The 27894-nt window shown below is 39.9% G+C and overlaps 1 protein-coding gene across 1 annotated transcript in view; it reads left to right on the top strand.

The window, feature by feature from the left end:
• Positions 1-818: 818 nt before the first annotated feature.
• The window catches only part of LOC101743771 (rho GTPase-activating protein 6), a 149305-nt gene continuing 122229 nt past the window's right edge, over positions 819-27894 (top strand). Inside the window, exon 1 of the mRNA XM_038015307.2 lies at positions 819-1064. The gene's annotated coding sequence lies outside the window, so the exon portion shown is untranslated. The remainder of the gene's footprint in view (positions 1065-27894) is intronic.

Genomic DNA, 27894 nt, shown 5'->3' with positions numbered 1-27894 from the left:
GCCTGCGGGATTCGAACACCGGTGCATCGCTACACACGAATGCACCGGACGACGTCTTATCCTTTAGGCCACGACGACTTCATTAATGTAGAAAGAAATACTTTGACTAATAAATTTTTTGACAAGTTTTGACAATTTGTATTAGTAGACGTTTTTTCTTACGAGTAAGTTTGTAGTCAATTAAAAGTTTTTCATGGAAGGACCCTTGTACTTACGCTAATGCGCGAATGAAATACAAACAAACCCGCAATATTGCATAATACGAGTATATAGATGCTTGTGCAATATAATCTATTATAGATTTAGATTATAGATCAGCATTTAGTTCTTAATCGTCGATATGTTATTTTCTTTATTTATTTAAAAATTCTGAGCTTGCGCGCCCCATGTAACTACACGCCCCTAGGCACGTGCCTAGTTTGCCTTACGGATAATCCACCTCTGTCCTCAAGACTGATGTAAATGGAAGGATTTGATTCGAGCCCTACACCCCAGTAGAGGGTAATAGGAAAGAAAGAAGAATAAGAAGTCAAAAGTCTCCGCCCTTAGTCCGTTTCTATCTAAATCTTCTAATCTTTGTTTAGCATCGATAATGATTACACACACAAACATTACCGTTCGACTAATACACTAAGAGTTCATAATTCAAATAAAAGTTGGTCATATTAAACAAACGAATTAAAATGGTCTAATGATGTATTACGGTTAGTATGAATTAGCGCAGATACGAATTGGTCGAATGTGTTTGGCAAACTTTGGTTGTGTGACGTCGTCTTTGGCGGTTAGGTTGACGGGTTGGCAATGTTGGCATCGAACTCAGTTTCAGTGGCAAGAGCGCGTGTGCCGGGCGGACCGCTCATTACTTTTCCCGCCTTCCCGCGACTCACAATTTTCGTATCCGTTCGATGTTTGAAAAATTAAAGTAGTGTGTCGTGTGATTTTTATCGATTCTCAATAACCGATACACAGTGAGACTGGTTGTTATACATAGCGTTATCGATTTGTTGTAATTAGTGTCTGGTTTCCGTAGATGTTTGCAGATCTTCGCACGGATATAGGAAATGGTAAATATTAACAACTTTACAAGTTTTTTTAATACACCGAAATTAAATCATAGTTAATTTTGGCAAGCTTTATTTTCATCAATTTACAACAAGCGCGGTGTGATGTCAGTTTTATATCATTGTATTAAAGGTCAAATATTTTTATTTATAATTTAATAGTCGCGTTTGCATGTCGCTGCATTTGGCTTTCAATTTTCAGTTCACTGACGTCAGAGTGCGTTGTACGAGGCCTTAAAAGCGATGGAGCGACTAGAATTTTCAAATTCATTTAAAACCGCAAAGTCATTTAATTGTAGTTACATTCACAAATTCGCACAAAAATAATTTTGTATATTTTACGCACCTCGGACGTAGCAGTCACGGTCACAGGGAAATGACAATTTTAAAAATAAAACCGATGACTTTTTCAAATAAAATCGTTCAGTGTTTACGTAAGCAGCTCCGAAATGCCGTTTGAAGGTTTTTATTCAACAGTTCCATGATATAGAACACGCAGCGGATCAAAGAGTCGATGTTCGTTAAAATCGTTCGTTAGTTGTTTTAAATATCGACTTTATAGCTCACTTCGAGAAATGTTCCGAATGATTTATGTATTCGAATGCATTCGTAAATTTTATTATTCAATCCCTTCGCTATGCAGTTTAATTATGGAATTTATTTGAATTCCGAATTGGAGTTTTATGAAGTTTTTTTTTTTCCGACCTCAAAATAGTGACCGTGAATAATTCTAGCTGGTTTTTTAGTAAAATTGTATTCACAGCTTAATTCTTTTTGTCTAATTATTACATTACAGTATTATAAGAAATACTTGTTAATAGGCGCATGATTTGAGAAGGTTTGCAACTATTTGTATTTTTTATAAAACCTTATTCGTATATTGTGAATAACGTTTTAGGGAATGCTATAATTCCGAAAGCCACTTGGAAAATTGAAGAATACACTAAACCTTAACAAGCTCTAATATTAAAATAAGAACTACATTTGTCAGTTTATGTATTGAGAAATATTTAAATACATTATTGATAGTTGCTGCAGAAAAAATTAGGCTTCGACGAGTCCGTGAGGCTGTAAGATCAAAGCTAAGTCACAGCCCAGGGCCGCACGGTGGATTATCTGTGGACTTTTTTTTAACGCTTATCTGTGGCTTAATCGGTATACACTTGTAGCCTTTTGAGACCATTCCATTCTGGGCAAGAATCAAAATATTTATTTAAGCATAATAATTCAGCACCTGTCTATTTCTGCAACGAATTATGTGTTCTCGTTTGAGGGTAATAGTTATTTTAAACTAGTGTCTCAAGATGATTAGTGGCATTAATGTTTTGGTATCGCTGCGTCTGCTTATTTACGACAAAGATCTGAATGACAAACTTCGTATGAGACAGTCTCGAAAGGAATACAATCCAGCGATTGTATGTCTTTAAGACTGTCATCGGTGTTTTTAAATTTATTAATTATTTACCTTTTAAATTAATTACAATTAGAAATTATTACACCCAAACAAAGAAAAAGGGGAAGATTATAATTAATGGATTAAATTATTATAAACGTATGCTTTTTTATTGCTTAGATATCTCTAGATATATAGATGTAGATTATATGATAGCGTAGGTATCTAGATACATAATATAAATTGTTCTTAATTCATCAACAAATACATTTCATTCTAACAGTAAAATCGTAATAAAAAATATCAGTCATACGAGAAACGAAACAATAATCGCGTTCGAGAAAAAAAAAAAAAAAACCGAATCATTAATTCATATTCAAAATGGCCGTCGCGTAATACTTACCCAGTTTTCGGGATCAATGCAGCTTGCGCCAATAAATATCAACAAAATAGCGAAATTAGACGTTATTGTGGCCATTAACGAGGCAGAGATATAGTCTGGCTCGCTCGAACGTCATCTGTCATTGATTAAAATCTAAAAATAAAGGAGACTGGAGCGCGGGCCTTTCTAGAATTTAAAATTCCGAATCGTCGGATTTAGTACGGACGTGTATTGTACGGCGTGCCGGTCCGGCGCCCTTCCGGCACGTGCCGAGTTCTCCCTTTCCATATAATTTATTAGGTGTTTTTTGTTCGATAATTATTCTGTCAAGCTACCGTCATTCTTTGTGGTCCAGTATAAAATTTAATGTATGTATCTGGTATTTTTATTAAGAGAAGATTTATTGATATATTTTTTTTATTTTTTTATTGCTTAGGTCATGGCCCATCTGGTGTTAAGTGGTTACCGGAGCCCATAGACATCTACAACGTAAATACCGCCACCCGCCTTGAGATATGAGTTCTAAGGTCTCAGTATAGTTACAACGGCTGCCCCACTCTTTAAGCCGAAACGCATTACTGCTTCACGGCAGGAATAGGCAGGGTGGTGGTCCTATCAGCATTAAAGAGGTCCTACCACCAGTAAATGATATTTTAAATTTGTACAAACCATTATGTACACGGTACAAGAAACTTTACATTATGTGTTGCGTTAGGTTCTGGAGAGCAATAACAGCAATGCATGGCTGACAAACAGTATTATAGCTTTAATTTAATATTAGATTCGTTTAAATAATACTAGATAATAGACTGACTCGGTGGTGCAGTAATTAGCGCGCCTGACTGTTGCACCGACGGTCGTGGGTTCGATTCCCACATCGTGCAAACATTGTGTGATGAACAGGCTTGTTTGCTCTTTGTCTGGGCATTTATTGGTTAGAGATGCAGGAGTCTAACAGAGTAAGACTTAGTGGATTGGATGGATCCGTAAGACGTGTCTGTTTGTCCGCCATCGGACGGCCATATTTATACTAAAACCGCCCGCTTCGCTGGGCATTTAAAATTAACATTATTATTTCTCACCCCCACAAAGCTTCTCATCATTAACGCCCCAGCAACTGGTGTACGGAGCCTGGAGTCCAATACTCATATAAATATTAGCCTATCCCTTAAATACATGTATTTTCTACACGGATACCAAGTTTCAAGTCAATCGGATGCACGGTTCAGTACTTATAACGGAACATCCGTAAAAACCACTGTAGATTTATATATTAGTAATAGATTAAGGCTCGCCCTTAATATTTTGAAATGTCATTAAAACTTAGCTGTAGACTTAGCTCGAGTTTCACGATTGATTACTTTTACTCGCAATAAATCAATTCGTAACGGTTTTAACATTGACATTTGAATAGTTTAGCTATTCGTTCCCACGTTGATATATTTTAAATACCTTAGACGTTTATGCATATTTTAGTCTACAAGTCAGATGGGTAGTCACAAAAAGGTAGTAGGACCTCTTGGGAGTCCGCACGGGTAGGTACCACCACCCCGCCTATTTCCGCCGTGAAGCAGTAATGCGTTTCGGTTCGAAGGGTGGGGTAGCCGTTGTAACTCTAAGGTCTCAGTAGACCTTAGAACTTATATCTCAAGGTGGGTGGCGCATTTACGTTGTAGATGTTTATGGGCTCCAGTAACTACTTAACATCAGGTGGGCTGTGAGCTCGTCCATCCAACTAAGCAATAAATAAAAAAAAACATTGATAGATACGCAGTCGGTTAAGAAGATTTAACTTAAATGACAAAAGTGTATTGTGCATTTTGTAATTGATCGGCTGTTCCCGTGTGTAGGCATGTTTACAAAACAGAGGTTGTTTGAATGTGCGACGGTAAGCTGTCGAGTTGTGGTGCGCTCACCATTGTCATGGCTATGTTATAGTCAGCTCCCGCACGCATTTGATACTACTTACTGGTTTGCGCAGCGGTGAAACCTGAATCTTTCGCATAATTTCTGGCGGTGAGAAATCATTGCGAGTCTGCGCGGCTTGGTATTCGAAGGCGTCGCGGCCTAAAGGTTAAGACGCCCGGTGCATTCGTATCGAGTGATGCGACTGTCTTAGTGTTCGAATCCCGCTGCCAAGTACTAATATTTCTAATACTTGACGCATGTTTGCGAGCGACTTCCGCGGTGTAGTAAAAATCAAAACTGCAAAAATTGTAATTTGAGTATTTACTGATTCTAGGCCGTCTCGTGAGTCCGCACGGGTTTTTACCAGTGTTTATGCAAACTCCGCCATAGACAGCTCACTGAGTTTCTCGCTGGATTTTCTCAGAGGGTCGCGTTTCCGATCCGGTGGTAGATTCTGCGAAACACTGCTCTTGCCAGGGCCAGTGTTAGCAACATGCATTTATGGGGCAGCCATAGTACTATAAAACTGAAAAGTAGAACTCATATTTCAAAGCAGGTGGCAGCATTTACGTTAAGTGATAAAGAAACTACCGTCGTTCTGTTTATTACTGTTGCCATAGAGTTCCACTTGGAAGGGTAGGATAAAATCCATAAATTTCCAACTAAGACTACTGATAGCTGTGCACGATGGAGAGGTCCATCTTGTTTGTTATTACTTCTTTTTATTGCCCTTGTAGGCAGACGAGCATACGCCCCACCTGATGGTGAGTGGTTACCGACGCCCATGGACTTCAGCAATGCCAGAGGCAGAGCCAAGCCATTGTCTACCGCTTAATACTCTCCACAAGCCTCTTTTGAAGAAGGACATGTCATAGCGATCGGGAAACACCGTGGAGGGGAGCTCATTCCATAGTCAGATGGTACGTGGCAAAAAAGACCTCTGGAAACGCACTGTGTAAAATTATAATGAAAAATAAAAAATAAATTATAATATATGCAAAATTATAATGTGCATAATTACTGGTTGTAGAATGTAGGACGTCTTATGAGTCCGCACGGGTAGGTACCAGCGTCCTGCCTATTTCTGCCGTGAAGCAGTAGGTAATGCGTTTCGGTTTGAAGGGTGGGGCTGCCGTTGTATTGTAAAAACTGAGACCTTACATAAAACCCATGTCTCGAGGTGGGTGGCGGCACTTACGTTGTAAATACCTATGGGCTCCGGTAACCACTTAACACCAGTTGGGCCGTGAGCTCGTCTACACATCTAACCAATAAATAAAAAATACAAACACTACGCAGGACGGTAGTACAAGAATATGTTCGGTAGATATTAAACAGGCAGTAAACTCACTCCGGGAGCGGACTGCGGTCTCTATATCGTAAAGTCGCTAACCGCGAACCGTGACGGGGTTGACGTGTAAGCTGCCAGCTAACTATACAGTATTGTGGGCTATTTTAAATGCATAACGTACTCGCGATGATTACTGACGGTATAATCTATATAATCTATATATAGGGATCAAATATTAGCCTATCCATTAAGTACATGTATTTTCTACATGGATACCAAGTTTCAAGTCAATCGGGTGCAAGGTTCAGTAGTTATAACGGAAAATTCCTTAAAAACCACTGCAGATTTATATATTAGTATAGATTATGTATGTCATATGTTGACTACTCAAATCGGAGCGAGCGAATACATCTAGCCGAATCTCAGTCGAAGGATCGTATGAGTTTTATCGAAATATCAATATCTTGTCTGTTTATTCGGATTAGATGGAATTTTGAAATTGTTTTCAAGCTATCTTCCTGATTATGACTTAGCAATAACTTTTAAATAATCTTTTAACTATTACATTTGTATACATTTTTATAATGAGTTTGACAACTTTTTCGTTTGACATAAATGAAAAAATGAAAACGGTCATTTTAATCATTACATTGTAGGTATAAAACAAAGTCGCTTTCTCTGTCCCTATATCTATGTCTGTCCGTATGAATGCTGAAATCTTTAAAACTACACAACGGATTTTGATGCGGTTTTTTTAGTAGATAGAGTGATTGAAGAGGAAGGTTTATATGTATAATAACATCCATTAAATAGTGGAGAAATCAATAAGAAATTACAGTTTCCGAAGCGAATCGAGGGCGAGCCGCTAGTTGATAATAATCATTAAAGAAACCAATATTTTAAAATTTAACCGCATTGAAACGCATGATTATAGTCGGGAAATTGGGATTATGCCGGTTTATTTGTTTGAACCGCGTACGACATCTATTAGCGTCGGTGAAATGACATCGATGCATCCACAGGGTCGCGATGCGTAGCTATTTTAGTTTCGCGTGTACACTTCAAGTGTTGCTTCGTAGAAGTCTGTCGTGGGCTTCTATTTATATCCGGGATCGAGCCCAGGGCTTAGCTGATACGTGGATGTCGATTCGGGACGCGATCGAGGATCGATTGTGAGATGCAGAATGTTATTAGTTTTAACCGGTTTTTCTATTTTCTTCTGTCATCTCTACTGCTAGGTCTGGTCGATATTTATTATTTAGAAATAGTTTCCGTGTAAACAAACAAGTATTCGGCCGGTTATAGTTGTCACCGTCGCTCATGGGCATCAGCAAAGCTAGGGAGACAGCCAAGCCGCTACCTACTGCAACTACTGTACTATTGTTGTACAATGCATTTTCTGTTTTGAAAAAAAAATCTTAAAAGCTAGAGTCGTATTTATTCTCTTATTAATTTTTTACTGTAATGCAGATTACGTTGATGTAATTTAGTATTAAAGAGTATTAAAAAAATCACTGGTGATTTAATTTGAAAACTCGCAAGCAAAACTAATTTTTGTATTTTGATCTTGAAAGTTAGCTACCATGAATTTGCTGTCGTGAAATAAAGTCTAGCTGTTGTACTTTCGATTCACGTGTATTTTCACCTTAATTACTTATTTAATTAGTTTTTCCAAAAAAAGTGATGAAATTAGAACATCGGCAAACTTTGGAGAATGTGCGTGAATGTCATCAATTATACGTATAAGTACAAACTACAGTGCTATATAGTTGACAACGTCTTGGAAAAAAAAGATAACAATGGAAAAATAATAAAATGAGAAATTATAAAATTCTGATTAACATAACCTTACTTAAACAACAAGGTTTTGAAAGTGCAGTAAATTAGACCAAAAAATAACTAGATTACAAAATTTGATTAAGTGTTATTTCATTGGGAGACAATGCCGCGAGATTTTTCATTTAAACATAGACTATTAGAAAAAAACCATTCATTTCATAGTTAAAATTTAAAAACTTAATATTAATTGAAAAAAAAAATATATATTGTATTGTGAATTTATTTACAGACAGAATATGATTTCAATATGATTTCAATTTCGAGTTTTCGTGGTCACAGTTGAAAGCGACAAGTACCTATCTGTAATATGAAATGTGACACTAAGACTTAGAGAATGCAACCCGAACACAATTCCTTGTAAACTAACATAATATTCTAATCCACAGGCACCCAAACTTATTTTTCCTACTGCCCTCTTTGAGAATAAATTATTTTTTAGAGCTCCCATTTTTTCACCTACTTAAAAACCACTATAGCCAGAGCTCAGTCGGTATATAGAAATTACAAATCTCCTCCCAAGCTTCTACACAACGTCCTCATTTTTTTCTGGGTCTCTTATCGTCCTCCTTTAGGTTTGCAGCGTTCACGAGGGGCGTTATCGCCCACTTTGGGAAAAGCTGTTCTAGTCGATTTGTACATTCACGATTAGAATCAAAATAAGCTTTCGAATCTCAATTCCAATATTTTGCCGTAATATAAACGCGGTATTCTTAACACGTTGACTGCCTTATAGGTCACCGGTGCCTTACGTGGCGCACTGAAGTATTTCTTCGATATTCTTACTAAGGCGCTGGACTATCTAGTAGACTAGGAAAGACGAATCCGAAGATACTGATAATGAATCTATTTATAAGAGATTTCATACTGGTGGTAGGACCTCTTGTGAGTCCGCACGGGTGGGTACCACCGCCCTGCTTATTTCTGCCGTGAAGCAGTAATGCGTTTCGGTTTGAAGGGTGGGGCAACTGTGGTAACTATACTGAGACCTTAGAACTCTTACCTCAAGGTGGGTAGCGGCATTTACGTTGTAGATATTTATGGGCTCCGGTAACCACTTAACACCAGCTGGGCCGTGAGCTCGTCCACCCATCTAAGCAATAAAAAAAGGACCTAGAATACTAAAATATACATTAACAAACAAAGGCAAAGTTAGGCAATGTAAGAGCTTAGTAACAGAAATCGACATAATTACTTCAGTGCGCCGCGTAGGGCACCGGTGACCTCATGGCAATCAACGTCTTCTTAAGTAACAGCAGTGTACGCTGCTATGGTAAAAAGGGGTGAAGAAATTATTAAGAAGCAACAGATAGCCCTAAAGATAGCATATAGAGCCAATTATAGATGCAGATCTATAGTGCCAAATTAATTAGAAGCTTTGTATCTTGGATTACTGGGCGCAGTCTCAGAGTTCAAGGTAAGCGGAGCTCAAGCGATCTCCGAAGAAAAACCAATGAAGTAAACGAGGAATCCAAAGTCACGCCCTAAGTAACGTATTGTCTAAAATCCCTTCACGGTTTCTTCCCGCCCACCGACTAGAATGCGACAACAAAAACACAAATAATAATAGTTTTAAAACTGCTATTAATAGTTTATGGTACAACGTTCGTACGATTTTCAATTAGCAGTGCATTTGGCTTCGTGCCTGTTCAAAGATTCACGAACGGTACAAACGCTAGCAATTCGATCCATGAACGTTTGGGTATTCAAACAGGATTAGATTATTGGGAATAAAAACTAAATCATTTGTGTCAATGATTCATTCAGTGCTCTGTGCGAATTTTTTAATTATTCTCTGGCAATTTAATCTAGAACTACCCTACTTATTTGTAAGAAGCTGTGACCCGTTTCAATGGGGTTAAAATTTCCATTATCTATACTTCCATTTCCAATTTCCATTAACTATACTTGAGACCTTCCACGGTGAAGGAATAACATCGTGTAATAAAAATCGAGCCCGCAAAATTATAATTTGCGTAATTACTCGTGGTAGGACCTCTTGTGAGTCCGCGCGGGTAGGTACCACCATTCTGCCTATTTCTGCCGTGAAGCAGTAATGCGTTTCGCTTTGAAGGGTGGGGCAGCCGTTGTAACTATACTTGAGATCTTAGAACTTATATCTCAAGGTGGGTGGCGCATTGACGTTGTAGATGTCTATGGGCTCCAGTAACCACTTAAACCAGGTGGGCTGTGAGCTCGTCCACCCATCTAAGCAATAAAAAAAAAGGAAATAATTTCTGTCAATGATTCACTCAGTGATCTGTGGGAATTTTTTAATTATTCTCTGCCAATTTAATCTATAACTACCCTACTTATTTGTAAGAAGCCGTGACCCATTTCAATGGGGTTGAAATTTCGACGTAGCCTTCTAGGTTGTCATGGATTTGGATGCATCGGCTCGTACGGGGTGGAATGTGAGTTCGTCCTAACATATTTTTTTCCTTCCAATGCTGATAGCCTTGAGATGCTATTTCAGCTTCTCCTTGACGTGTAAGTGAGCTCGCGGGGTCAACCTGAGTGAATTTTCTAACACTAGCCCTAGGAGTGCTCTGAGGAATTGTTCGAGATGATACCGGCATCTCGTTTTTACCATCGCACCGCTCGCCACCGGAGTAGAGTTCATCCATACTACCTGGAGCCACTGCGGTCATCCACAGTGCGTTTCCAGAGGTCTTTTTTGCCACGTACCATCCGGCTATGGAATGAGCTCCCCTCCACGGTGTTTTCCGAGCGCTATGACATGTCCTTCTTCAAACGAGGCTTGTGGAGAGTGTTAAGCGGTAGGCAGCGGCTTGGCTCTGCCCCTGGCATTGCTGAAGTCCATGGGCGACGGTAACCACTCACCATCAGGTGGGCCGTATGCACGTCTGCCTACAAGGGCAATATAAAAAAAAAAGCAAGAGCAGTATTTCGCAAAATCCACCACCGGATCGGAAATGCGACCCACTGAGAAGATCCGGCGAAAAACTCAGGGGGCTGTGTCTATGGGGTCCTAACATGCGACTTGATAATCTTGAAACGATATTGTTGAAATTTTTATTAAGATTTGCATTGGGTTGGGATTCCCGCGGAATGTCCGTGCGGTCATATCGATGTGATTAAGTCGGTACTGCTTTTTCTTAGTAAACATATATCGAATAAGTGTTTAGGAACTGCTATGATAAAAAGGATAAAACAACGAGTAATCAATCATATCAGCCTGTCCACTATTTAACGTAGGCCTCTCCAACTGATGTCTAGTGCGGCCGGTCCGTTTCCACCTGCATCTAACGCATCCAGCAATTTTCATCAAGTCATTAGTCCATCTGGTGGTCGTCCCACACTGCGCTTGCCAGTACGTGGTCGCCACTCGAGGATCCTTCTGCCCCAGCAACGTTGGTTCTTCTACAGATCTCATTTCTGATTCGATCTCGTAGAGTTATCAAAACGATCGATTAATTAATCGATATATAAATTTTCCTATTTTCGTTCATTTATAAACAGTAGTTACAGTGTGGTATTTTGTTAACTCGCCCAGGCATCATCATTACGGCTTTTTTGTCGCTATATATCATGTATTTTAATATTTTTTACAATATTTTTTTATTACCTTTGTAGGCAGACGAGCATACAGACCACCTGATGGTAAGTGGTTACCGTCGCCCATGAACGTCAGCAATGCCAGGGACAGAGTCAAGCCGCTGCCTACAATTGAAATTAAAATACAATTATGTTTTCAACCAAATGTGGAAGTACTTATGTTGTGTTGTCTCTGATTTTTCGAAACAATTTCTTACTATGTAGCCTATGATCTTCTTCGTCCGTCTAATCATCGACAAAAACAAAAATCATTTAAAATTCACACATACAATGCTGAAATACAGAATTCTTACTTTCTACCTTGTGAGTCCGCACGGGTAGGTACCACCGCCCCGCCTATTTCTGCCGTGAAGCAGTAATGCGTTTCGATTTGAAGGGTGGGGCAGCCGTTGTAACTATAGTGAGACCTTAGAACTTCTATCTCAAGGTGTGTGGCGCATTTACGTTGTAGATGTCTATGGGTTCCAGTAACCACTTAACACCGGGTGGGCTGTGAGCTCGTCCACACATCTAGGCAAAAAAAAAAGATACCTCACTTCAGAGCGAAATCAATAAAAACCAATAAAAGCTCCGTTGTATATTTATTTGAACAGTTACAGAAACGGAGGAGCAGCAAATAAATGAATATTGACGTTTGAAATATCGTATTTGTCGAATGCCTTCGCGGATTTATGTTTTCGATACATTTGCGCATTTCTTTGTTATTCTCGTTTTAGACGTTCGCTCGCGGAATGCCTCAGTCTGAACTAAGATCGATTAGTTCAATCGAATAATTCAATCAATGCCTATCAATTAACGTCAGTAATCGTCCGCGTGTGATCCGCTCAATCAAATAAGACTGTATCTACAAAATTTTGTTTTCGAGATAATCTTATCTTATCTTATACCTTTAAACGAGCAATTCTTGTATATATATGTAGGCTTGCGGGTAGACATTATCTTGTTGAACACCAAGTAAAACGGTGTCACTTTTTGATTCCTGATTTAATCAACAATATGTTATCTTAATAATTCACTTTAACACTTGTCCAACTTTAACCAGTACGTACAACAGTCACTGAATCACACAACGTAACAAGGATATAGTAAGTGCACCAGGCAAGCGCAGTCCAACGAATGTTCATTTCAAGGCACGTTCCGCCTTTTTATACTAGCCGGCGCAGCTGGCTTATGAGTCACTTCTGTTGCAGCTGTTGTTTACGAGTGGAACGACACGGCCGGCGCACCTGGCTTGTGTGAGTCACTCCTATTGCACGTGCTATATAACATAAATATCGTTAACGCCGTCACGGCCATACTGACGTGCGCTCGTCCTCGTGCGCGCATTCTTATGGTATGTCTGTGAACAACAAACGTGTTCGTTCATCCTGACATTAACGGATGCAACTTAAAACGCGGTCTATGATATTAACAATCTAGTACGGTTCGGTTCGCATAATTCTTCAGAAAATCCTATACTGGCTATAAATAACCTTCAGACTGCTTACATACCTGGGCCAGTTCATTTAAAACTCTTCAGGTATGTAAGTATGTCCCTTTTAACTTAGACCGGAATTGTTATCCCTTCAGTTTTTCGAACTGGACCGGATAATGCTAGACCGAATCGCAATCCCTGTAGCTAATTGTTGTGGCTAATCTGGATGAAAATCCCTATAGCCAAGCCATTGGACCGGACAGACCCTTCAATGACTTCACACTTTCTTTTTTTTTTCTCTTTTTTTTTTTGCTAGTCCGGATTAACATCTCTCTAGCCACATACAATTCTCTTTCTTTTTTTTTTTTAATCTGCGTGTACGATAGCGTTAAAACATTTCTTAAACCAGAACATTTATACGGAATTTCTTCAGAAATAGTGCGAGACCGACCATCGTTTTCAACATTACCAACACCTGCACCTGAGGTGCCTGAGCTAACAGACATTGTATCACTACCCACAGACTATGTTTGCTGTATTGCTATTTGCGGACAAAAATGTCGCTTCTATTGTCAGTGATAGAGTCGTCATCATTAAGATCAGTTTCATGAACAAGATTAATTAACCCATCTGTGTACGCCGTCACGTTATCGTCACTAATTTTCAGAAATTTCTAGTAGGCCTGACGGGCCTCGAGGTATTTCACGTAAGTTTTCATGGGGAAATTTGTACACTCTATTAGAACTATTTACATGTCTCAATTTATACCTATCGTTTTCCAAAACTGCAGTAATGTTGAAGGGACCTTTACATTTTCGGTCAACTTACGAAAACAAAATCCCCAGCGGAAAAGAGTTTGACTTTAGCTTTGCCTCGACTAAACCAAGCTTCTGTTTGTGCCCTTTATGTTTTCGCCGGTCTTCGACCGTGCTAAATCAAGATCTAATCTAGAGGGATTATCACTCTGTTGAAACTTTAAGATATTTCAAGTGAACTACCCTGAACGGCAAACGTCTATTCTATTGGAGTAAACCCTGTTACTCAACAACGTGCACTATTAAGGGCGAGTTGAATATCCCCTAAGTGCTCTTGCCATCATGATTGGTCTAAGTTACTTTCAGATCAAAGAGCGACTTGTTCATGAAACCGCTTACCATTGAATAAATTACTATGACTTTGTTTTATAAGACTACATTCTGACCCTGAATGGAACATAAAGGGGAAGCCAAAACCACTTATCTGTAACACACTGAAGCTCTGGAACACACGTTGACGTCTCTGGTTGCACCTGCCACAGCACCTGGAGCTGTGTAGTTTTTCTTCTTGTAGCGCATGGAACACCCAGAAGCTACATCACTCGCATCACCGCACACCTTGAGATAGAAGTTCTAAGGTCTCAGTATAGTTACAACCGCTGCCCCACCCTTCAAACCGAAATACACCACTGCTTCACGGCAGAAATAGGCAGGGTGATGGTACCCGTGCGGTCGATGGCACTATACGGAGCATCAGTCTGGTGCCACGTCCTTACCCACGAGAACGTCGCCGCGCTGCGACGGCGGCAGCGCGCGATCGCAGTCAGAGTTATTCAATGATACCTCACAGTCTCCTACGAGGCGGCACGCCCTAGCGCAAGTGCAGCCGGAGCGCGGGGGCTCCAATATCGGCACTCCGTGCTGGAGGCGTGGTCTCGTCGTTTGGCGGACCCGTCGGCCGACCTCCGTACCGTCGAGGCGATCTGCCCGGTTCTCGCGGACTGGGTGGGCCGCGACCGCGGCAGTCTCACCTCCGGCTACCTGTGCAGACTCACAAGACATTTTACCACCATGCAAACTTCTTACCGCAACAAATCTTACCAGCCACCACGCAAACTACAATTTTACGGGTTCCACCTCTCTTACACGATGTTACTCCCACACTGAGGAAGCCAACCGCGAACACTTGTCAAGCACGCACAAGCACGCACTTCACCGGAAAAACCTGCATCCGCCAGCGGAACCCGAACACCGCCGCATCGCCAGACACGAACGCACCGGACGTCTTATCTTACAGGTCACGACGACTTCAGATGTGTCAATTTTTCTTCCCCACGGAAACTTGCTTGCTTTCTTGTTTGCTTGCTTGCTGGAGCCCGAAGTCATCGAACGTGTAGTGTTATTGGTATTGAATCGAGTAGATTCTAAAATTTCAGCGACAATTCACAGACTCATGTCCTGGTTTACTGTACTAGTGCCATGTAACTCTAGCAGTAGTCATTGGCTTAAAAACGGTTCGTGTCGGAACTACCCACTCGTCATGACAGATCCATTATTGCGATCGAAGTTTCACTTGAGATTTGCACTTGTCTTAATTTCTTGCAATATCTTGTTACGTGTTGTATTTCCGTTAGTAAATGCCATGTGATGAAGTCGACAGTCAAACTGGGCAACATGAGCCAGAACGTAAGATGTGACGATTTCTTCGTGGCTCAGATCTTCCATCGAGGTAACAGAGACGTTATTACACGACTTACGTATGCTGCATTCACGCTCTTGTGGCGTACCACTACTAGTATTCTGATCTGCATCATGTTTTTTTTTGCTGTACTTCGAACATGTTCAAACACGTCACGCCAGTGAGACTAGAGTCCTGATCTCACTTCTGATGTAGGCTTGCGGGTAGACATTATCTTGTTGAACACCAAGTAAAACGGTGTCACTTTTTGATTCCTGATTTAATCAACAATATGTTATCTTAATAATTCACTTTAACACTTGTCCAACTTTAACCAGTACGTACAACAGTCACTGAATCACACAACGTAACAAGGATAAGTAATAATAATAGTAAGTGCACCAGGCAAGCGCAGTCCAACGAATGTTCATTTCAAGGCACGTTCCGCCTTTTTATACTAGCCGGCGCAGCTGGCTTATGAGTCACTTCTGTTGCAGCTGTTGTTTACGAGTGGAACGACACGGCCGGCGCACCTGGCTTGTGTGAGTCACTCCTATTGCACGTGCTATATAACATAAATATCGTTAACGCCGTCATATATATAATTTGAATCTCGGAAACGGCTCCAACGATTTTCATAAAATTTAGTATACTAGGGGATTTCGGGGGCGATAAATCGATATACGCTACGATTTATTTTCAGAAAATGTTTCAATAATCAACTCTTCCCGACATCTATTGGCGAATAATAATACTATTTTTCTTAATTGAGGGCAACTAACCGCTTTAAAGATACAACAAGATGGCGTTATCAAAAAAAAAACCTAGTCATCATCTAGTCTAAATTAACGTGTAACAAAATCAAAACCTGCAAATTTATAATTTGTGTAATTACTCGTGGTAGGACGTCTTGTGAGTCCCCACGGCTTGCTACCATCACCCTGCCTATTTCTATCGTGAAGCAGTAATGTGTTACGGTTTGAGAATCTACCACCGGATCGGAAACGCGACCCACTGAGAAAATCCGGTGAGAAACTCAGTGGGCTGTGTCTGTGGGTTATTTTACTTGATGAGTCCTGCGTCGCAAGAAACGGTTTCGACGAGAACGATGACCGGACTCTCTGCGACAATAGTTACTCGTATTATGTAGAAAATCGTGGTAGCTTAATCATGAAACTCTTTTAGGATAGTGAGTGGTTACATCTACCACAACATCAACCACGAAAAGTCTCCATCCATCTTGAGACATGAGTTCTAAGTCTCAGCTTTTTACAGTACACCACCAGTCAACGTTCGGCAGAAAATTCGGCATTCGGGATCTGGCTGTCCTTTTAACAGTCTCTTTATTGTCTCCGGAGGAGAAAACAGTAGTTTGGAAACAAAAACGTTAGGAATTCTGATTGTAGATTTCTTTATTTAAGTAATTACACGATTCACGCTTTTCGTAAATAGCCGATCTACTAAATCGGGCTGCTTTTGTTTTTACAACAAATAGCATCGGTGCGATACGAGTCAAGCAATCGATCATCAATCAGTGCGCAGTGCATTAGCGGTGCCGAACCAAACAATGAGATCATCATGTTAAGCTCGGAGAGTATTTTACTAAACAAGGGCTCGGCTGTAGATTGACTGCGAGTTATTGAAAGTAAGGTTCATTTTATCGATCATTTCATCGCCGTTTCTCATCATACTTGGATATCATATGTTACGTTATATTTTGTATCTAACAAACCAGCAAGCGGTTTTAAAGGAATCCTCTCAATAGGTTTCATAACGTTTTGGTCTGTGGCCATAGATAACACACATAAATTAGTTATAGATAAGCAACTCAAGCACTCAACAAAAATATTTACGGGCGTCGGCCACTAGATGGCTGCGCTTCGATTAGTTTCTCGTGCTCCTGTAGATGGCAGTAACATATTACCTATCCTCTATTTTATTTTTAATGAAGGATTTTGTAAATTTTCAGAAATCACAAATTGATAAAATTTAATTAATTTGTCTATAACAAATAAAGACTTGTATGACTTATTAATTTTTTATTTTCTGTGTTTAGTTATACAATAATTGAATGCCTTAACTTTAATAACATATAAGTTTAGGGGCATCCGCTACAAGATGCCGCTAGTTTCTACACAAAAAATATTTGTCTTAAAGTATCACAGTTTCAGGGCCCTCCTGTGGCATCGACTTAACTAACAGACTATCAATTGAAGTACGCCCTATCTGAAACCCCCCATAGACTATATCTTCAGTAGCAAAATAAAGAGAAAAGGTAACCCCATATGGCACGTTGCAATGGATAATAATATATTAATTGCAACGTGCCATATGAATATGGATTCCTCTATTTATATTCTATTGGTGTTTCTTTAACATAATCATTTCTTGATTTTACGTTCCCTATATAATTTTGTAAAAAAAAACCACTAGGATTGAGATTTTATATAGGTGCCAAAAATATATTCCATATTTTTAGTTTTTCTTTATTTTTATATAATGTCCAGCTGTATGTCTATATGTATGTATGTAAGTATGTCTTCAAATAAATGTTAGCGCGTTTCAGGCTTTTGTCTGATTTCTATAAGCAAAACACAGCCACACCACTAGACTAGACCTATAATGCTTCATATTTAGATAGATAGATGAACCTCAACGTAAATATCGGCGGCCACTGTAACACTAATTCGAATCTTAATTGCATTCATAAAATAGATGAAATTTCCCAATTTGGCGACAAGGGTTTTTTTTGGCAACCCTAAATTACAATGGCGGCGATTAGCCAGAAATTCAACTTTCGACTTCCAAAGTCGGAAAGCAATACTTGCGGCAAAATTAAAGATGACGCTGTGATTAACTTATCCGTTTTTCTTTGTCAAACAAGAAAGATTCCGCTGTGCGCTGCCATTCTGATCCACGTCGTTCGCGCAACAGTTTATTGCCGATCGTAAACCCATTTCGAGAATATTGTGGCTACGAGACCTTCATCGATTCGCCGTTCGTCAGTAATTAAAACAGATAGATCAATCACAGTGCGCGAAGTATTAACTGCGCTACAGAATATCTGTATATCGGCGTAATTAACTATAAACTTATAATTAAGTTATAATTAAGTATAAACTATAAATAGTAGTGTGTTACGCCGATAAAAAAAGAACTAATTTTAGTTAAGTAAACTTAACTAAAATTAGTTCTTTTTTTTTCTTACCTAAGCCTACCTAATCTTGAGAGACCATTTCAGCGTAGCCTTAACTCGCTGGGCTTAAACCTGACCACGATCCTAACACGAACCATAGCAAAAGCCGTGCTTCACAGAATCTACCACCGGATCGGAAACGCGACCCACTGAGATGATCCGGCGACAAACTCAGTCGCCTATTAGTTAGTTTAGTGTAAGTTATCAATTAACTGTTTCCTTAATGTCGAAATTGTTGGTTAACTGTTAAAAAGCACAAATCCGGCTTGAGCAGCCGAGTGAGGCGGAGCTCTCTTTTGTTATTGTCGTACACTTGAAATTCAATAAAAGTAATAGTTTGGAATAGTAAGTTTTAATTACTTTCACTATGAAAGGCAATTATAATAATGTAGGATGGGTAAGAACGGAACGTAAGAACAGAGTAGAACGAAGTGTTAAGATGTGTGTGAGAGAAAACGGGAAGGGAAACAGAACGGCAGACACATTGACAGAAAAAAGGAAGATGGCGAAGACGGTTAAATAAGCAAGGCGTAAAAACGTGTAAATTAATTTTTAATTATTATATTATAATAAAGAAGATTTTGGAAAAGAAAAGTAAAAGTGCAACAGTGGAATAATTTTATATTTATGTGCCACGATCCCAATTCTACGTTATTGAAGATATCATAATTTTGAAAAACAACAAAGTGCCAGTCGCGTCCTCATATACATTCTGTTCCTTTTTTTGTGTGCTGGGGCCGAACCTCCTACGAGGTCCCCGGGCCTAGGGGGTGCGCGGTGTATGTGGGACTTGACGATCTGCAGGTGTTGAGAGCAGACCGCGAGACCAAGGAATTTTAAGACCCTACCGCACTAAACGTCTCCCCTGCACTCTTACACCCGACGTCCGTTCTCCGTCCGGGGTTAGAGCCCGGTCAGAGTAGGGGGGTTCCCGCGGTCAACACTACAACCAGACACGCGGCGCCACCCCGAGGACGCCCGACCGACGGGTCGTCGAGGCGATAGTCGACGAGCAACGACACCGATCTCCACGGTAAGGCGGCCCTGCTAGGCCGCCCGGGCGATGCCGCTGGTGTTCCGGGATACCCCGCTGGACCAGAACTAGCCTGCCGGGTCGGAACGCGATACACCGCCGACCGTGTTGCTCTTCCACAGTAGGTTCGGCGACGACAGCGACGACAACAATGCGGACCGCATCGCAGTCCGCAGCCGCCGACTCGTCGTCCCGTCCTTCTGGTGCCAGCGCGCTAGAGTGACGGTAGCGTGCGGCGCAGCCTCAATCCCCTCAGGTCGTCCCGTGACCATCACCGGGAGGAATATACATTCTGTTCCTTGGGATTAGTCTTATTAACTTAGTGGTGCAATTAAATGCTTCACGATTCTTCCAAAATATATGTTATTTGAACGTAAGCTTTTCTTGGTTTCTTACATATACCAAGGGTTGAAAGGATTATTTGAAATAGTTTCACAGCGGGAGAGACATATGAATTACTCTTATCCCTCAAATAAGTCACTAGTGTCGTTTTACAGGTAAGGCTTTACGCACGAGTAGGTACCGCCGACTGGTTATTTCTATCGCGTAGCAGTAGTGTGTTCAGGCTTGAAGGTTAAGATAGCCAGTAGAATTGAAGCTAAAGTCACTCTTAGTGTATTGGTTAAGTTGGAAATCGCGTTTGGAGTAGTGGTCTAATGAGTTATGTTCATAGGTATGTGCTGCAAAAACCAAAATCACATCACCTATTGAGTGAGCCATTCGGCCTGTGTATGTAATTATTTACTGGTGCAGACTAAATTTAATTCCAGATAAGACGAGAGCACGATATACGCTTACAAAAAAAAAAACAAAAAAGATACGGCCTCAATCCTATTGTAATACAAAAAAAATCTGTGTTACTATGAATGAGATGCTTGTGCCAAATTCGCAGACTAAAATTAGTTGAATCGTATGACAGAGATTAATTAATACAGGTATAAGTTGTGTCCGAAATTCGACTATAAAATTTATAATTTTGCAAGAGAGCAATCGCGAGAGTTATTGTAATTGTCTTTTCTTAATGCTTTTTTACTGCACACATTATGACGACGCATGAAATGAAAGGTAATATGAGAAAAGGGCTTGCTAAGAAGACTTAGATAAACTGTGCGAAAGAGAATTCGCGAGAGAAGGGTGTGAGTCCAGAGATGATATATGATAGGCCTGAATGGAACAAGAGAACATATTGCGCTGACCCCGTATAATGTGGGCTAAAGGCAAGAAGAAAAGACACATTAAAATGACACAAAGTATCGAGTCAGGTGACTAACGAAAGATGAATCGACTAAAACTTTTTCACTAGTACAATGTATTACAGCTAAGGTCAATCAACTCTTTACAGTATTCAAATATTTTTTGTAGCTGTTCTATCTTTGTCGGATGTGTCCTAGGATATGGCAATCCAATATTCTCCCCGAATTACCAGAGTGAATCCGTTGAATGAGTTCAAAAGTGATATTACCTTTGAAAAAAACCAATGACCCCACAAATAATCCCAAACGTCTGTTTTCTCTATACTCACAATCAGCCACGGATGTCTACGAGCGCTTTAACCGTTAAAGCACACTCGCGTGTTTCACTAGTGCTTTTGATCTTTTTGATAGTCTTTTTCATTCTGCCACCAACGCGAATCTTATCGTCGGCAATACGCAGTTTATCAGAGCTGCGGATTGAAATAAACATCTCGAATTGACGAATGAATAATCCAATATTGTGGGCAGGGACGTATCCACGCCGAAGCAGGGGAGTCGAAATAAATCCAACATAGTTCAGTAGGTCAGAGCGACTTTTAGTGGCCGTTCCGGTCACCGTCCTCGTCGAACCCGTCGCTCGCGACGAAGGGCTCGGCGAGCGAATTAACTCATAGACATAGCCCACTGAGTTTCTCGACGGCTCTTCTAAGTGGGTCGCGTTTCCGATCCGGTGGTAGATTCTGCGAAGCACTGCTCTTGCTAGGGTCAGTACATCACTCCGGTTTGAGCACCGTGACCTCACCTAATAGTCAAGGTTACGCTGAACTAGCCACTCAAGGCTATCAGCTTAGGTAGGACAAAAAAAAGTGGCCATCTTATTGGCCCAGAAGCTAATGACCTTGGTGATACTCATAGTCAAACCTTGTTAAATATAATTTACAATCCGGATTCTAAACTTGCATTTGTTTTGTATAAATTTCCGGTTTCACATCTCAGGGCTAAAACCTAGTTCTATATCTGAATTCTTGTAGTAATCTTGATGAAAATAATATGTCCACCTGTTAATAAGAAAGTGTGTGGTAGCTCTGAACACCTTAAGTATGTTATTGCTACACCATCCAAATTATCCATCAGGAATTGGAACGAACGATATTTGAAACGATATTTCCCAACCAGATTCCTTAACACGTAGTCTGTTGCTTTATGTTACAAGTAGAGCCGGTATGTTGCAGTGCGCACGGGAGGATAAAGCTACCTTGTCTGTTTAAGTGACGAAGCAATCATTGGTTCTAGTTAGAGGGGTAGGACAGCATGAGTACTAATGAATTGAGACTTCAATTTTAGCTCTCAAACTGGACAACGAGTTCTTCTTAGTCGCATACTTCATTGCTGAAGGTCGTGTCCCTGAAAACCCTTCCTGGCTCTTTGTCATCAGCTTCCACTTCCTTCGGTTTTCGGCTTCTCTCAGGGCGGTCGCAACAGAGAGTCCAGTGAGCGCAGTTATCTGAACTGACCAACGGTTTGGTGGCCGGCCGGCGAGGCAATGAGTATCTCGTGGTTATTTTCAGTTTTTTTTTTTTTTTTTGGAACGAACTGAAATTATTAGTAAAAAAGGAAAGCACGTGGCCACGCTTCGTCGACTTCTGGAAAAATAATTAACAGGTAGCTTAGGCTTGATGACGTGAACCATCCGGCTCTGGAATGAGCTCCACGGTGTTCCCCGAGCGCTATTTATTTATTTATTTCAGTCGCCTTACAAACTAACAGTTACAGTATTAACTACCTTTACATTAACTGGCGATGACATGGCCTTTTTCGAACAAGGTTTGCTCCTCCGTAGTAGACAATGACTTGGCATTGCTAACATGTATGAACGGCGTTGAGTATCTACCATCGGGTGGGCCATAGGCCCGCTTAATTGCAAAGGCAATAAAAAATCAGATTAGTAAAGAAAAACTAGATAAATTTTGATGTCATGGGCAAAGTAAAGAATCTACTCACTGTCTCGATCGTAATCTTTACATTCAGTGAGCTTAGTGCGAGTTTTTTAACGTTCTCGATAGCGTAAACGTTAGCTCATATATGTATGGAATGGGATCGTTTGCGTACGTTTGCCGCTAGGGGCGCTGTTCCAACTGCATACAAAATTGGGCTAACTCGTACGCTATCGACAACGTTAAGAAACTCGCACTAGGCATTCTGGATCCCCGAGTACGGTCTTGTAATAAAAGCGAACGTCTGCTGATACGCCGCCGTACATTAGCGATTCTATTTGTATTCGGTTCGATAAATGAGTTCGTAGTACGAGGCTCGCGCGATGATGTACTTTATGATTAATGAAACGTATTATTATTACGATTTTAACTCGTTTTTATTGACTTGAATGCGTTTGTAAACGTTTTTGAAGGGAAAGCTGCAATGTTTATAGACGATTTTTAGGTCGGTCGCAGTGGTTTTTTATTTTTATTTTTTTTAATTGCTGAGCTGGGTGGACGAGCTCACAGCCCACCTGGTGTTAAGTGGTTACTGGAGCTCATAGACATCTATAACGTAAATGCGCCACCCACCTTGAGATATAAGTTCTAAGGTCTCAGTGTAGTTACAACGGCTGCCCCGCCCTTCAAGCCCAAACGCATTACGGCTTCACGGCAGAAACAGGTAGGGTGGTGGTACCTACCCGCGCGGACTCACAAGAGGTCCTACCACCAGTCAAAACGAATGTCCACCAGTGAAACGTATTACTATTTTAAGTCGTTTTTATTGACTAGAATGTGTTTGTAAACGTCTGTAAACAAATTTTAAACTTTAAATGGCTGTAAAGTTGCTAAAATGTCGGTTAAACTAAATAGCCTATCACTTTACGATATCATTATCACAAGATTTTAAATAGTGCTTATATAAAAAACGAGATAGTAGTAGTGAAAAATATGAATAAAAAATACTATGGAACAATAACGTGAATTAAAAATTAAAATAACCTGGATAATACCTAAACCTGGAATAAAATGGACTTTTTGGCGGGAACGCAAGGAGTAAAGTTGTGTGATTTGTTTTATTTTGTCTATTTAGCGTTTCTTCATGTTTAAATGTGTTATAACGGGGGTTTATTAACTGTTTAATATCGGAATCTGGGAAAGTGCACAAATGTGGGAAAATTAAACAAAGCCGCTGGACGTAACTTCTCGGGATCCTCCAAAAAGTCCACTGAATTAATCTCAGTAAATGACCACCATTTTACTAAGATTATATTTCATCTCATCTCATCTCATCTCATCTCATCTCATCTCATTACATTTAATTTCATCCCAGTTGATTAATGTCTCAAATTAATCATCTTCATTTCATTTCGCTCCATATTATCATTTCTTCATAAAAATAAGAATATAAATAAAAATAAGACATGACTTGAAGGTCTTAGTTACCAGGTCATAAAATCCCTTAAAAAAAGATATTTAAATGTCATTCATTCTTGACACGTGTGCCATATTTAAAGTTAATTTGACGCTTGAAGTTAGTGAAAACAACGTTGAAAGATTCCGATTCTTCGACAGATACCGGTCAAGCAAATAAATTAGTGCTAGAAATAAAATTAGACAATATTTATCTCTAAGCTCTATGGTCTAGGCTGTATGGGCTTAGATCCCCTTGCCTTTCCTAACAAAGAAAAATTGTACCAAAAAAAAAAGCTCTGTGGTCTCCAAGCTCTATGAAAGCAAACAAAAATAAAATGCAAGGAAGTGATGTTAACATTATACAAAACCATTACAATATTCGTAGCTAATTGTACCGATGCGTCTATTGCCGTCATTTGCAATGTTACAGCGTGCTATAACTGTTTTCATACGATTTCAGGATATTTATTGTGCGTCATTGTTACAGGAAATCGCATTGTGCCAACACATTTAGGAAACGACGGATATTTTAATTTTCATATTTAGGGAAATCATTGTCGCGTTCGTTGTTATATTCATGGGAAAGAAAGTAAAGTCTGTTGTAAATTTAACGCGAACAATAAATAAAATAAATCACATTTATCGGTGGTATCTTTTTTATTTCTATAGCGACGCTGGTGGTAGGACCTCTTGTGAGTCCGCACGGGTAGGTACGACCGTGCCTATTTCTGCCGTGAAGCAGTAATGCGTTCGGTTTGAGGGGTGGGGCAACCGTTGGAACTATACTGAGACCTTAGAACTTATATCTCAAGGTGGGTGGCGCATTTACGTTATAGATGTCTATGAGCTCCAGTAACCACTTAACACCAGGTGGGCTGTGAGCTCATCCACCCACCTAAGCAAAAAAAAAAAGAAAGATGTGTGGTGTCGAGGGACACCGGATAGGAACGAAATTATAAAAATATTAATGATAAGTTCTATTCGAGGTATAAAGAAAATAAAACTGGAGGTTTCGCAACAACCCATGATCATTCGGTAACGTGCGAACTTATTGTGGTACACTTCATTCACGGTTGTTTGCATAAGAGTTAGTGTATTGCGCAAACGAACGCTCTGAGATCGTGGTCAATGAATGATAAAAAAATATGTTATATTTTGTACGTTATTACAAAGTTAAGTCGTACACTGTGTGCATTACTAATAAAAATCTTACGTTACGGACGTTTTTTCCCGGTTAGGGTACTCGGAAACGGACTCGGACGGAACTTCGTTCCAAAAGAAACAAATCAGGCTTCCGATTTGAACGAAAAGCCGGGATGTAAGACAATTTATATTTCAGCATCATATCTAAAGGTGTAGTGGGGTGTACCTACATGTGCCCCAACACGGAAGGGGCCGTCAGTTAGTTTAAACGTATATTTTGATTTTTTAAACAATTGTACGCTGGTGATGAGAGATGTTAAAAATTTTAAATATACTGTGTACCTAGTAAATTTCTCTCACATCGTACCATATCGGCAAGGCATCAATTTAAATTCGCCGCATTATTTTCACACTCAATCATTATTATGGAGTATCGACGTTCGATAACCGTTGGCCGCGAATTTTACGCATAAATTACTCGCTAATTACACACACAATACTATTAATAAATTTTAGAAATGATTTAGCAATGTTTGAGTAGCGTGCAGTTTTTTTCAGAGGTGTAAAATAGAAGATTTTTCGTTTTTAAAATCTGCAACTTCCGATTTAGAAATGAGGTCCGCGCGTTGGTGTTTTCCAGAGCGCTATGATACTTGTTAGGACTTTATTTTTCTTGTTCCTTCTTCAATTCATTATCTATGCCATGTCTTGGCCCTCCAAGTAAAAATACGTGTGTGAAAAGAGGACGATAAAAACAAAGGGTACAATAAAAACAAAAACATGGTACTGCACCAGTACCATGTTTTTGTTGAGAGAAAACCTCATGATTATTGGTAATCCATGTCCATATAAAACTCTCGCGAGTGTGAAAATTCGATAGCGCATCAAGGAGCTTCGGAGTGAGTCAATATATATCTTTTTGTCAGTCTTAAAAAGGTTAAACACATAACAATACGTCGATATTCAAACGTGGCTTCAGAGGGTCCTTAGCGGCAGAAAAGCGCTTTTACTGTGCCTTTCCTCGATGAAGGAATAACATCTCGTAATAAAAATCAAGCCCGGAAAATTATAATTTGCGTAATTACTGGTGGTAGGACCTTATGTGAGTCCGCACAGCTAGGTACTACCACCGCGCCTATTTCTGCAAGCAGTAATGCGTTTCGGCTTGAAGGGTGGGGCAGCCGTTGTAACTATACTGAGACCTTACAACTTATATCTCAAGGTGGATGGCGCATTTACGTTGTAAATGTCTATGGGCTCCAGTAACCACTTAAGTCCAGGTGGGCTGTGAGCTCGTCCACCCACCTAAGCAATAAAAAAAAGGGATATTTAATTCTTGACTAGTACCCAAAATTTATGACAGTAAGCAGTCGCTAGTACCACACATAGTAAACAGTCAGAGATCAGTGTAGGGATTTTAGGCCACGCTGTGTTTTGTAACGTATATAACCGGAGGCGTGTTATAAGCAAATAATTCCATCGCGACAGAGATTATTTTGCTATAATGAAAAATTGCATTAATTACAGCGCTTCTCCCGATCTTCTTCATCGTCCCCTCACTGCTGAGGATCGCGACCACATGTGACTTTTCTCCACAGTGTTCGATCATGGTTGGCATGGACCGCATGGTACAGACTACCTGCAAGTGCTTCTTTTACCAGATCTGACCATATGGCTGGTGTTCTGCCCACGGCGCGTTTACCTTCTGTGCGACCCAAAATTATGAGCTTCTCTAATTCATGTCTGGGAGACCGCATGATGTGTCTGAAGAAGCTCATAACACCTTTCTGGCGGGATGCAATGCTATAGTTTCGATGGACAATAGGTTTCTAGAATTAACTTGTAACTAGGGCTATAGTACCTTGATGCCCCAAGGATAGTTAACGGGCTCAGCCGTTTTATAACGGACAGTGGTCAATTTTACCTCATGTGGGTTGTTAGCACGGAATAGATAAATAAGGTTGGAAAGGCCTTTGCTCTAATTTTGTATTAGAACCAGTGTCGCCGCTTCATCCCCACTATTTTAATTTCTACACATACACACACTGTGATTACAAGTATTTCGCACACAACAAAAACACCCACACATAAATCTCAGGACAGATATTCGTTCGCAAACTAGCACAAAACATCCGTAGGCATACACACTCACACACGCAAAAAGGCAATAAAAATGTTCATACACGCTAGCGCTTGATAACATCGATATTCTTTATCGATAAATTATCTGATGAATGAATGGAGAAAATGAAACATGAAATAAATATTGAAAAAAAAAAAAATTTTAACTTTTATTAATTACAAATAGTCACAGTCGCTGGAATAAACGTATTTGTTAAGCAGTTGGCGCTTGCTATTAATTGCGAAAGAATTTTTCAGAACTAAGTGTATTCTGATTTTTTTTATGGTAAAATCATTTTCAGTAAAATGTTTAGAGCAAATAGTACTCGTCTTTGTCTCCAGTTTCCTCTACCTGTCACGTCAATCCATTGTTCCCTGGCGTTAGGTTCTTTAGGAAACCTAAATTTTTTTATTTACTGCATAAGTCAAATGGCATTTTACTTAGATTTTAATACGTCTTAGACAATATAGTAAATACCCGTAAATGAGAGGTCTACATGTCCCTTTATATTATACCTT

This window comes from Bombyx mori, chromosome 14 (assembly GCF_030269925.1).
Source record: "Bombyx mori chromosome 14, ASM3026992v2".
NCBI lineage: Eukaryota > Metazoa > Arthropoda > Insecta > Lepidoptera > Bombycidae > Bombyx > Bombyx mori.
The sequence above is the reverse complement of the archived record's forward strand: the minus strand, read 5'-3'. Positions and strand labels throughout refer to the sequence as shown.